General features: G+C 39.3%; 4 non-coding genes across 4 annotated transcripts; all 4 read right to left on the reverse strand.

Annotated features, from left to right (window-relative positions):
• Positions 1-1,827: 1,827 nt before the first annotated feature.
• TRNAR-UCG (transfer RNA arginine (anticodon UCG)) lies at positions 1,828-1,900 on the reverse strand. The gene has a single exon. It is a non-coding gene; the product is annotated as a tRNA-Arg (tRNA).
• A 1,752-nt stretch (positions 1,901-3,652) lies between these two features.
• Positions 3,653-3,725, reverse strand: TRNAR-GCG (transfer RNA arginine (anticodon GCG)). The gene has a single exon. It is a non-coding gene; the product is annotated as a tRNA-Arg (tRNA).
• Positions 3,726-5,477: 1,752 nt separating this feature from the next.
• On the reverse strand, positions 5,478-5,550 carry TRNAR-UCG (transfer RNA arginine (anticodon UCG)). The gene has a single exon. It is a non-coding gene; the product is annotated as a tRNA-Arg (tRNA).
• Positions 5,551-12,768: 7,218 nt separating this feature from the next.
• On the reverse strand, positions 12,769-12,841 carry TRNAR-UCG (transfer RNA arginine (anticodon UCG)). The gene has a single exon. It is a non-coding gene; the product is annotated as a tRNA-Arg (tRNA).
• Between the last annotated feature and the right edge of the window lie 325 nt (positions 12,842-13,166).

The following is a 13,166-nucleotide window of genomic DNA, read 5'->3' on the forward strand; positions in this document are numbered from 1 at the left end:
ACTCAACCATGAAGAGACTCGAACCCTCAATCTTCTGATCCGAAGTCAGACGCCTCATCCATTAGGCACATGGTCACTGACTGCAATATGTTTGGGTGTTTAGGGTTAGGTGGTATGAATGGATGTGGAACATATCAATTACAGGTGCGCAGGACAGGATCCCATACCGTTCTTCATCTTCTTTCCATCAAAGGAGTTTTTTCAAACAATATCTAGATAATTTCCAAAGTTTCATATCTTATGCTGTGCTTTTTTGCCGTTAATCCTCCTTTCTTCTTTTATTGAATACTCTGTTTTATGCTGCAATGGTATTTTTGGAATTTTTGAAAAGAGAATGAAACTGCTTTGACAGTAGTTCAGACTTCCCATTTCTTGACTTGCTAATTTGCTCCCTGAATTAGCTTATACAAGTGACATGAACAGGGCCTTGACCTAAGCACGTACCTGAAAGCCTGTCACCACCTCTAGAAATAAAATTGACAGCAGCTCAAAACATTCATTTTGAAAGAGAATATTTCAAGTGAGTCCAAGTTTAATTTCAATAAAGAAAGCTGTATAAAATGACACGCTGCACATTTGGGTAACCAGCATGAAACTTTTCATTGAAGAAGTGGAATGGTTCTGTTGCAATATACTATCACCCTGGCAAGCTGCTACGAGGAAGAGTAAACAATATGATTAGGTTTCAGCAAAAATGCATTAGTTCAGGGTGTGCACCTCAGAGAGACTTAAACTTACACCCCCTGGTCTGTGAGAGTAGTGCCCTATCCATTGCGGCATTGAGGGTAATCTGCAAGAAAGAGTTCCAAAGTCATCCTTTCATCTCAGTTCATGGCCACATACAGTATTTCTGCAGTCATTCGTTTCACTTTTCTGTCTTTAATTAAACTGACCATTTTAAACCTCCGGCACCCACCACTTCAATCTTACCGTTTTTGTGCTATCATAGGGCCTTGGAACTTTTGGCAAGTGGACAGAAGCAGTCAGAGAACCACATCACAATACATACTCCTTTGCCTGATACCTTTCACAACAAATTGCTCTTGGAAAAAGACGTTAACCGGTCCTTGCTCTCAGACAGACACAGAAAGCCTATCACCACCTCTACGAACATATTTCAATCAAACCAATAAATATAATTCAACAATTATGCCTCTGTATCAATATAACTACATCTCGAGACAGAAAGGAATTTAAAAAACAATCTGCCCATTTGAATAACCAGCAGAGTTTTAAGGACGTACAAATTGGAATGTGACAATTTCAGAGTTCCTCATTCATAAGAAGTCTGTGAGATAGTATCTCAGAAAGATCTCAAGTTTATAGCAAAAATGGTTGTAAGGATGATTTTTACCACACAATTGCAACTAGGTGCCTCAGTCTGCAAGAGACCAGTCCTTGACAGATTACTCAACTGGGGTAACAGCAAAGGCAGCAATTGTGTCAATCCTTTATGATTCTTTTCTAGTGCTATACTTTTTCTGAGGTACAATTTGCATTATTCCTGGAGAAAATCATAGAGCTTCTACCCATGCATAGTTTCTGCTTTCTGCACGCACACTCTCCCTGCACTGAATCTACCCACAGTTCTGTTCGGAATGATTGTGCCATGTCATATTGTTGTATACGTATTGCATATCCATGGCATTTATGAAGAGGTACTTTGGTATGGCAGAAAGACAGAAAAGTAGCAATGCTGAAGGCATAACGTGACTGATTTTGCAGTTTGCATTGGGCTTTCTTAATGAGTGAGAGTGAAAGGAGTATTGTAAGAGTGTGTTCCCAGTTTGTATGTAAAGATAAGTTGGGTGCTGTGAGAAAAAGACTCAACCATGAAGGGACTCGAACCCTCAATCTTCTGATTCGAAGTCAGACGCCTTATCCATTAGGCCATATGGTCACTGACTGCAATATGTTTGGGTGTTTAGGGTTAGGTGGTATGAATGGATGTGGAACATATCAATTACAGGTGCGCAGGACAGGATCCCATACCGTTCTTCATCTTCTTTCCATCAAAGGAGTTTTTTCAAACAATATCTAGATAATTTCCAAAGTTTCTTATCTTATGCTGTGCTTTTTTGCCGTTAATCCTCCTTTCTTCTTTTATTGAATACTCTGTTTTATGCTGCAATGGTATTTTGGGAATTTTTGAAAAGAGAATGAAACTGCTTTGACAGTAGTTCAGACTTCCCATTTCTTGACTTGCTAATTTGCTCCCTGAATTAGCTTATACAAGTGACATGAACAGGGCCTTGACCTAAGCACGTACCTGAAAGCCTGTCACCACCTCTAGAAATAAAATTGACAGCAGCTCAAAACATTCATTTTGAAAGAGAATATTTCAAGTGAGTCCAAGTTTAATTTCAATAAAGAAAGCTGTATAAAATGACACGCTGCACATTTGGGTAACCAGCATGAAACTTTTCATTGAAGAAGTGGAATGGTTCTGTTGCAATATACTATCACCCTGGCAAGCTGCTACGAGGAAGAGTAAACAATATGATTAGGTTTCAGCAAAAATGCATTAGTTCAGGGTGTGCACCTCAGAGAGACTTAAACTTACACCCCCTGGTCTGTGAGAGTAGTGCCCTATCCATTGCGGCATTGAGGGTAATCTGCAAGAAAGAGTTCCAAAATCATCCTTTCATCTCAGTTCATGGCCACATACAGTATTTCTGCAGTCATTCGTTTCACTTTTCTGTCTTTAATTAAACTGACCATTTTAAACCTCCGGCACCCACCACTTCAATCTTACCGTTTTTGTGCTATCATAGGGCCTTGGAACTTTTGGCAAGTGGACAGAAGCAGTCAGAGAACCACATCACAATACATACTCCTTTGCCTGATACCTTTCACAACAAATTGCTCTTGGAAAAAGACGTTAACCGGTCCTTGCTCTCAGACAGACACAGAAAGCCTATCACCACCTCTACGAACATATTTCAATCAAACCAATAAATATAATTCAACAATTATGCCTCTGTATCAATATAACTACATCTCGAGACAGAAAGGAATTTAAAAAACAATCTGCCCATTTGAATAACCAGCAGAGTTTTAAGGACGTACAAATTGGAATGTGACAATTTCAGAGCTCCTCATTCATAAGAAGTCTGTGAGATAGTATCTCAGAAAGATCTCAAGTTTATAGCAAAAATGGTTGTAAGGGTGATTTTTACCACACAATTGCAACTAGGTGCCTCAATCTGCAAGAGACCAGTCCTTGACAGATTACTCAACTGGGGCAACAGCAAAGGCAGCAATTGTGTCAATCCTTTATGATTCTTTTCTAGTACTATACTTTTTCTGAGGTACAATTTGCATTATTCCTGGAGAAAATCATAGAGCTTCTACCCATGCATAGTTTCTGCTTTCTGCACGCACACTCTCCCTGCACTGAATCTACCCACAGTTCTGTTCGGAATGATTGTGCCATGTCATATTGTTGTATACGTATTGCATATCCATGGCATTTATGAAGAGGTACTTTGGTATGGCAGAAAGACAGAAAAGTAGCAATGCTGAAGGCATAACGTGACTGATTTTGCAGTTTGCATTGGGCTTTCTTAATGAGTGAGAGTGAAAGGAGTATTGTAAGAGTGTGTTCCCAGTTTGTATGTAAAGATAAGTTGGGTGCTGTGAGAAAAAGACTCAACCATGAAGGGACTCGAACCCTCAATCTTCTGATCCGCAGTCAGATGCCTTATCCATTAGGCCATATGGTCACTGACTGCAATATGTTTGGGTGTTTAGGGTTAGGTGGTATGAATGGATGTGGAACATATCAATTACAGGTGCGCAGGACAGGATCCCATACCGTTCTTCATCTTCTTTCCATCAATGGAGTTTTTTCAAACAATATCTAGATAATTTCCAAAGTTTCTTATCTTATGCTGTGCTTTTTTGCCGTTAATCCTCCTTTCTTCTTTTATTGAATACTCTGTTTTATGCTGCAATGGTATTTTTGGAATTTTTGAAAAGAGAATGAAACTGCTTTGACAGTAGTTCAGACTTCCCATTTCTTGACTTGCTAATTTGCTCCCTGAATTAGCTTATACAAGTGACATGAACAGGGCCTTGACCTAAGCACGTACCTGAAAGCCTGTCACCACCTCTAGAAATAAAATTCACAGCAGCTCAAAACATTCATTTTGAAAGAGAATATTTCAAGTGAGTCCAAGTTTAATTTCAATAAAGAAAGCTGTATAAAATGACACGCTGCACATTTGGGTAACCAGCATGAAACTTTTCATTGAAGAAGTGGAATGGTTCTGTTGCAATATACTATCACCCTGGCAAGCTGCTACGAGGAAGAGTAAACAATATGATTAGGTTTCAGCAAAAATGCATTAGTTCAGGGTGTGCACCTCAGAGAGACTTAAACTTACACCCCCTGGTCTGTGAGAGTAGTGCCCTATCCATTGCGGCATTGAGGGTAATCTGCAAGAAAGAGTTCCAAAATCATCCTTTCATCTCAGTTCATGGCCACATACAGTATTTCTGCAGTCATTCGTTTCACTTTTCTGTCTTTAATTAAACTGACCATTTTAAACCTCCGGCACCCACCACTTCAATCTTACCGTTTTTGTGCTATCATAGGGCCTTGGAACTTTTGGCAAGTGGACAGAAGCAGTCAGAGAACCACATCACAATACATACTCCTTTGCCTGATACCTTTCACAACAAATTGCTCTTGGAAAAAGACGTTAACCGGTCCTTGCTCTCAGACAGACACAGAAAGCCTATCACCACCTCTACGAACATATTTCAATCAAACCAATAAATATAATTCAACAATTATGCCTCTGTATCAATATAACTACATCTCGAGACAGAAAGGAATTTAAAAAACAATCTGCCCATTTGAATAACCAGCAGAGTTTTAAGGACGTACAAATTGGAATGTGACAATTTCAGAGCTCCTCATTCATAAGAAGTCTGTGAGATAGTATCTCAGAAAGATCTCAAGTTTATAGCAAAAATGGTTGTAAGGGTGATTTTTACCACACAATTGCAACTAGGTGCCTCAATCTGCAAGAGACCAGTCCTTGACAGATTACTCAACTGGGGCAACAGCAAAGGCAGCAATTGTGTCAATCCTTTATGATTCTTTTCTAGTACTATACTTTTTCTGAGGTACAATTTGCATTATTCCTGGAGAAAATCATAGAGCTTCTACCCATGCATAGTTTCTGCTTTCTGCACGCACACTCTCCCTGCACTGAATCTACCCACAGTTCTGTTCGGAATGATTGTGCCATGTCATATTGTTGTATACGTATTGCATATCCATGGCATTTATGAAGAGGTACTTTGGTATGGCAGAAAGACAGAAAAGTAGCAATGCTGAAGGCATAACGTGACTGATTTTGCAGTTTGCATTGGGCTTTCTTAATGAGTGAGAGTGAAAGGAGTATTGTAAGAGTGTGTTCCCAGTTTGTATGTAAAGATAAGTTGGGTGCTGTGAGAAAAAGACTCAACCATGAAGGGACTCGAACCCTCAATCTTCTGATCCGAAGTCAGACGCCTTATCCATTAGGCCATATGGTCACTGACTGCAATATGTTTGGGTGTTTAGGGTTAGGTGGTATGAATGGATGTGGAACATATCAATTACAGGTGCGCAGGACAGGATCCCATACCGTTCTTCATCTTCTTTCCATCAAAGGAGTTTTTTCAAACAATATCTAGATAATTTCCAAAGTTTCTTATCTTATGCTGTGCTTTTTTGCCGTTAATCCTCCTTTCTTCTTTTATTGAATACTCTGTTTTATGCTGCAATGGTATTTTTGGAATTTTTGAAAAGAGAATGAAACTGCTTTGACAGTAGTTCAGACTTCCCATTTCTTGATTTGCTAATTTGCTCCCTGAATTAGCTTATACAAGTGACATGAACAGGGCCTTGACCTAAGCACGTACCTGAAAGCCTGTCACCACCTCTAGAAATAAAATTCACAGCAGCTCAAACATTCATTTTGAAAGAGAATATTTCAAGTGAGTCCAAGTTTAATTTCAATAAAGAAAGCTGTATAAAATGACACGCTGCACATTTGGGTAACCAGCATGACTCTTTTCAGTGAAGAAGTGGAATGGTTCTGTTGCAATATACTATCACCCTGGCAAGCTGCTACGAGGAAGAGTAAACAATATGATTAGGTTTCAGCAAAAATGTATTAGTTCAGGGTGTGCACCTCAGATAGACTTAAACTTACACACCCTGGTCTGTGAGAGTAGTGCCCTATCCATTGCGGCATTGAGGGTAATCTGCAAGACAGAGTTCCAAAATCATCCTTTCATCTCAGTTCATGGCCACATACAGTATTTCTGCAGTCATTCGTTTCACTTTTCTGTCTTTAATTAAACTGACCATTTTAAACCTCCGGCACCCACCACTTCAATCTTACAGTTTTTGTGCTATCATAGGGCCTTGGAACTTTTGGCAAGTGGACAAAAGCAGTCAGAGAACCACATCACAATACATACTCCTTTGCCTGATACCTTTCACAACAAACTGCTCCTTGAAAAAGACGTTAACCGGTCCTTGCTCTCAGACAGACACAGAAAGCCTATCACCACCTCTACGAACATATTTCAATCAAACCAATATATATCATTCAACAGTTATGCCTCTGTATCAATATAACTACAACTCGAGACAGAAAGGAATTTAAAAAACAATCTGCCCATTTGAATAACCAGCAGAGTTTTAAGGACGTACAAATTGGAATGTGACAATTTCAGAGTTCCTCATTCATAAGAAGTCTGTGAGATAGTATCTCAGAAAGATCTCAAGATTATAGCAAAAATGGTTGTAAGGGTGATTGATACCACACAAATGCAACTAGGTGCCTCAATCTGCAAGAGACCAGTCCTTGACAGATTACACAATTTGGGCAACAGCAAAGGCTGCAATTGTTTCAAACCTTTATGATTCTTCTCCAGTACTATATTTTTTCTGAGGGACAATTAGCATTATTCCTGGAGAAAATCATAGAGCTTCTACGCATGCATAGTTTCTGCTTTCTGCACGCACACACTCCCTGCACTTCATCTACCCACAGTTCTGTTAAGAATGATTGTGCCGTGTCATATTGTTGGATACGTATTGCATATCCATGGCATTTATGAAGAGGTACTTTGGTATGGCAGAAAGACAGAAAAATAGCAATGCTGAAGGCATAACGTGACTGATTGTGCAGTTTGCATTGGGCTTTCTTAATGAGTGAGAGTGAAAGGAGTATTGTAAGAGTGTGTTTCCAGTTTGTTTGTAAAGATAAGTTGGGTGCTGTGAGAAAAAGACTCAACCATGAAGGGACTCGAACGCTCAATCTTCTGATCCGAAGTCAGACGCCTTATCTATTAGGCCACATGGTCACTGACTGTAATATGTTTGGGTGTTTAGGGTTAGGTGGTATGAATGGATGTGGAACATATCAATTACAGGTGCGCTGGACAGGATCCCATACCGTTCTTCATCTTCTTTCCATCAAAGGAGTTTTTTCAAACAATATCTAGATAATTTCCAAAGTTTCATATCTTATGATGTGCTTTTTTGCCGTTAATCCTCCTTTCTTCTTTTATTGAATACTCTGTTTTATGCTGCAATGGTATTTTTGGATTATTTGAAAAGAGAATGAAACTGCTTTGACAGTAGTTCAGACTTCCCATTTCTTGACTTGCTAATTTGCTCCCTGAATTAGCTTATACAAGTGACATGAACAGGGCCTTGACCTAAGCACGTACCTGAAAGCCTGTCACCACCTCACAGCAAAATTCACAGCAGCTCAAACTTTCATTTTGAAAGAGAATATTTCAAGTGAGTCCAAGTTTAATTTCAATAAAGAAAGCTGTATAAAATGACACGCTGCACATTTGGGTAACCAGCATGACTCTTTTCAGTGAAGAAGTGGAATGGTTCTGTTGCAATATACTATCACCCTGGCAAGCTGCTACGAGGAAGAGTAAACAATATGATTAGGTTTCAGCAAAAATGTATTAGTTCAGGGTGTGCACATCAGATAGACTTAAACTTACACACCCTGGTCTGTGAGAGTAGTGCCCTATCCATTGCGGCATTGAGGGTAATCCGCAAGACAGTTCCAAAATCATCCTTTCATCTTAGTTCATGGCCACATACAGTATTTCTGCAGTCATTCGTTTCACTTTTCTGTCTTTAATTAAACTGACCATTTTAAACCTCCGGCACCCACCACTTCAATCTTACCGTTTTTGTGCTATCATAGGGCCTTTGAACTTTTGGCAAGTGGACAGAAGCAGTCAGAGAACCACATCACAATACATACTCCTTTGCCTGATACCTTTCACAACAAACTGCTCTTGGAAAAAGACGTTAACCGGTCCTTGCTCTCAGACAGACACAGAAAGCCTATCACCACCTCTATGAACATATTTCAATCAAACCAATATATATCATTCAACAATTATGCCTCTGTATCAATATAACTACAACTCGAGACAGAAAGGATTTTAAAAAACAATCTGCCCATTTGAATAACCAGCATAGTTTTAAGGACGTACAAATTGGAATGTGACAATTTCAGAGTTCCTCATTCATAAGAAGTTTGTGAGATAGTATCTCAGAAAGATCTCAAGTTTATAGCAAAAATGGTTGTAAGGGTGATTTTTACCACACAAATGCAACTAGGTGCCTCAATCTGCAAGAGACCAGTCCTTGACAGATTACACAATTTGGGCAACAGCAAAGGCTGCAATTGTTTCAAACCTTTATGGTTCTTCTCCAGTACTATTTTTTTTCTGAGGGACAATTAGCATTATTCCTGGAGAAAATCATAGAGCTTCTACCCATGCATAGTTTCTGCTTTCTGCACGCACACACTCCCTGCACTGAATCTACCCACAGTTCTGTTCGGAATGATTGTGCCATGTCATATTGTTGTATACGTATTGCATATCCGTGGCATTTATGAAGAGGTACTTTGGTATGGCAGAAAGACAGAAAAGTAGCAATGCTGAAGGCATAACGTGACTGATTGTGCAGTTTGCATTGGGCTTTCTTAATGAGTGAGAGTGAAAGGAGTATTGTAAGAGTGTTTTTCCAGTTTGTATGTAAAGATAAGTTGGGTGCTGTGAGAAAAAGAGTCAACTATGAAGGGACTTGAACCCTCAATCTTCTGATCCGAAGCCAGACGCCTTTTCCATTAGGCCACATGGTCACTGACTGCAATATGTTTGGGTGTTTAGGGTTAGGTGGTATGAATGGATGTGGAACATATCAATTACAGGTGCGCTGGACAGGATCCCATACCGTTCTTCATCTTCTTTCCATCAAAGGAGTTTTTTCAAACAATATCTAGATAATTTCCAAAGTTTCATATCTTATGATGTGCTTTTTTGCCGTTAATCCTCCTTTCTTCTTTTATTGAATACTCTGTTTTATGCTGCAATGGTATTTTTGGATTATTTGAAAAGAGAATGAAACTGCTTTGACAGTAGTTCAGACTTCCCATTTCTTGACTTGCTAATTTGCTCCCTGAATTAGCTTATACAAGTGACATGAACAGGGCCTTGACCTAAGCACGTACCTGAAAGCCTGTCACCACCTCACAGCAAAATTCACAGCAGCTCAAACTTTCATTTTGAAAGAGAATATTTCAAGTGAGTCCAAGTTTAATTTCAATAAAGAAAGCTGTATAAAATGACACGCTGCACATTTGGGTAACCAGCATGACTCTTTTCAGTGAAGAAGTGGAATGGTTCTGTTGCAATATACTATCACCCTGGCAAGCTGCTACGAGGAAGAGTAAACAATATGATTAGGTTTCAGCAAAAATGTATTAGTTCAGGGTGTGCACATCAGATAGACTTAAACTTACACACCCTGGTCTGTGAGAGTAGTGCCCTATCCATTGCGGCATTGAGGGTAATCCGCAAGACAGAGTTCCAAAATCATCCTTTCATCTTAGTTCATGGCCACATACAGTATTTCTGCAGTCATTCGTTTCACTTTTCTGTCTTTAATTAAACTGACCATTTTAAACCTCCGGCACCCACCACTTCAATCTTACCGTTTTTGTGCTATCATAGGGCCTTTGAACTTTTGGCAAGTGGACAGAAGCAGTCAGAGAACCACATCACAATACATACTCCTTTGCCTGATACCTTTCACAACAAACTGCTCTTGGAAAAAGACGTTAACCGGTCCTTGCTCTCAGACAGACACAGAAAGCCTATCACCACCTCTACGAACATATTTCAATCAAACCAATATATATCATTCAACAATTATGCCTCTGTATCAATATAACTACAACTCGAGACAGAAAGGATTTTAAAAAACAATCTGCCCATTTGAATAACCAGCATAGTTTTAAGGACGTACAAATTGGAATATGACAATTTCAGAGTTCCTCATTCATAAGAAGTTTGTGAGATAGTATCTCAGAAAGATCTCAAGTTTATAGCAAAAATGGTTGTAAGGGTGATTTTTACCACACAAATGCAACTAGGTGCCTCAATCTGCAAGAGACCAGTCCTTGACAGATTACACAATTTGGGCAACAGCAAAGGCTGCAATTGTTTCAAACCTTTATGGTTCTTCTCCAGTACTATATTTTTTCTGAGGGACAATTAGCATTATTCCTGGAGAAAATCATAGAGCTTCTACCCATGCATAGTTTCTGCTTTCTGCACGCACACACTCCCTGCACTGAATCTACCCACAGTTCTGTTCGGAATGATTGTGCCATGTCATATTGTTGTATACGTATTGCATATCCGTGGCATTTATGAAGAGGTACTTTGGTATGGCAGAAAGACAGAAAAGTAGCAATGCTGAAGGCATAACGTGACTGATTGTGCAGTTTGCATTGGGCTTTCTTAATGAGTGAGAGTGAAAGGAGTATTGTAAGAGTGTTTTTCCAGTTTGTATGTAAAGATAAGTTGGGTGCTGTGAGAAAAAGACTCAACTATGAAGGGACTTGAACCCTCAATCTTCTGATCCGAAGCCAGACGCCTTTTCCATTAGGCCACATGGTCACTGACTGCAATATGTTTGGGTGTTTAGGGTTAGGTGGTATGAATGGATGTGGAACATATCAATTACAGGTGCGCAGGACAGGATCCCATACCGTTCTTCATCTTCTTTCCATCAAAGGAGTTTTTTCAAACAATATCTAGAAAATTTCCAAAGTTTCATATCTTATGATGTGCTTTTTTGCCGTTAATCCTCCTTTCTTCTTTTATTGAATACTCTGTTTTATGCTGCAATGGTATTTTTGGATTATTGGAAAAGAGAATGAAACTGCTTTGACAGTAGTTCAGACTTCCCATTTCTTGACTTGCTAATTTGCTCCCTGAATTAGCTTATACAAGTTACATGAACAGGGCCTTGACCTAAGCACGTACCTGAAAGCCTGTCACCACCTCTAGAAATAAAATTCACACCAGCTCAAAACATTCATTTTGAAAGAGAATATTTCAAGTGAGTCCAAGTTTAATTTCAATAAAGAAAGCTGTATAAAATGTCACGCTGCACATTTGGGTAACCAGCATGACTCTTTTCAGTGAAGAAGTGGAATGGTTCTGTTGCAATATGCTATCACCCTGGCAAGCTGCTACGAGGAAGAGTAAACAATATGATTAGGATTCAGCAAAAATGTATTAGTTCAGGGTGTGCACCTGAGATAGACTTAAACTTACACACCCTGGTCTGTGAGAGTAGTGCCCTATCCATTGCGGCATTGAGGGTAATCTGCAAGACAGAGTTCCAAAATCATCCTTTCATCTCAGTTCATGGCCACATACAGTATTTCTGCAGTCATTCGTTTCACTTTTCTGTCTTTAATTAAACTGACCATTTTAAACCTCCGGCACCCACCACTTCAATCTTACAGTTTTTGTGCTATCATAGGGCCTTGGAACTTTTGGCAAGTGGACAGAAGCAGTCAGAGAACCACATCACAATACATACTCCTTTGCCTGATACCTTTCACAACAAACTGCTCTTGGAAAAAGACGTTAACCGGTCCTTGCTCTCAGACAGACACAGAAAGCCTATCACCACCTCTACGAACATATTTCAATCAAACCAATATAAATCATTCAACAATTATGCCTCTGTATCAATATAACTACAACTCGAGACAGAAAGGAATTTAAAAAACAATCTGCCCATTTGAATAACCAGCAGAGTTTTAAGGACGTACAAATTGGAATGTGACAATTTCAGAGTTCCTCATTCATAAGAAGTCTGTGGGATAGTATCTCAGAAAGATCTCAGGATTATAGCAAAAATGTTTGTAAGGGTGATTTATACCACACAATTGCAACTAGGTGCCTCAATCTGCAAGAGATCAGTCCTTGACAGATTACACAATTGGGGCAACAGCAAAGGCAGCAATTGTGTCAATCCTTTATGATTCTTCTCTAGTACTATACTTTTTCTGAGGGACAATTTGCATTTTTCCTGGAGAAAATCATAGAGCTTCTACCCATGCATAGTTTCTGCTTTCTGCACGCACACACTCCCTGCACTGAATCTACCCACAGTTCTGTTCGGAATGATTGTGCCATGTCATATTGTTGTATACGTATTGCATATCCGTGGCATTTATGAAGAGGTACTTTGGTATGGCAGAAAGACAGAAAAGTAGCAATGCTGAAGGCATAACGTGACTGATTGTGCAGTTTGCATTGGGCTTTCTTAATGAGTGAGAGTGAAAGGAGTATTGTAAGAGTGTTTTTCCAGTTTGTATGTAAAGATAAGTTGGGTGCTGTGAGAAAAAGACTCAACCATGAAGGGACTCGAACCCTCAATCTTCTGATCCGAAGTCGGACGCCTTTTCCATTAGGCCACATGGTCACTGACTGCAATATGTTTGGTTGTTTAGGGTTAGGTGGTATGAATGGATGTGGAACATATGAATTACAGGTGCGCAGGACAGGATCCCATACCGTTCTTCATCTTCTTTCCATCAAAGGAGTTTTTTCAAAGAATATCTAGAAAATGTCCAAAGTTTCATATCTTATGATGTGCTTTTTTGCCGTTAATCCTCCTTTCTTCTTTTATTGAATACTCTGTTTTATGCTGCAATGGTATTTTTGGATTATTTGAAAAGAGAATGAAACTGCTTTGACAGTAGTTCAGACTTCCCATTTCTTGACTTGCTAATTTGCTCCCTGAATTA

The sequence above is a fragment of the Pleurodeles waltl genome, chromosome 4_1 (genome assembly GCF_031143425.1).
Source record: "Pleurodeles waltl isolate 20211129_DDA chromosome 4_1, aPleWal1.hap1.20221129, whole genome shotgun sequence".
NCBI lineage: Eukaryota > Metazoa > Chordata > Amphibia > Caudata > Salamandridae > Pleurodeles > Pleurodeles waltl.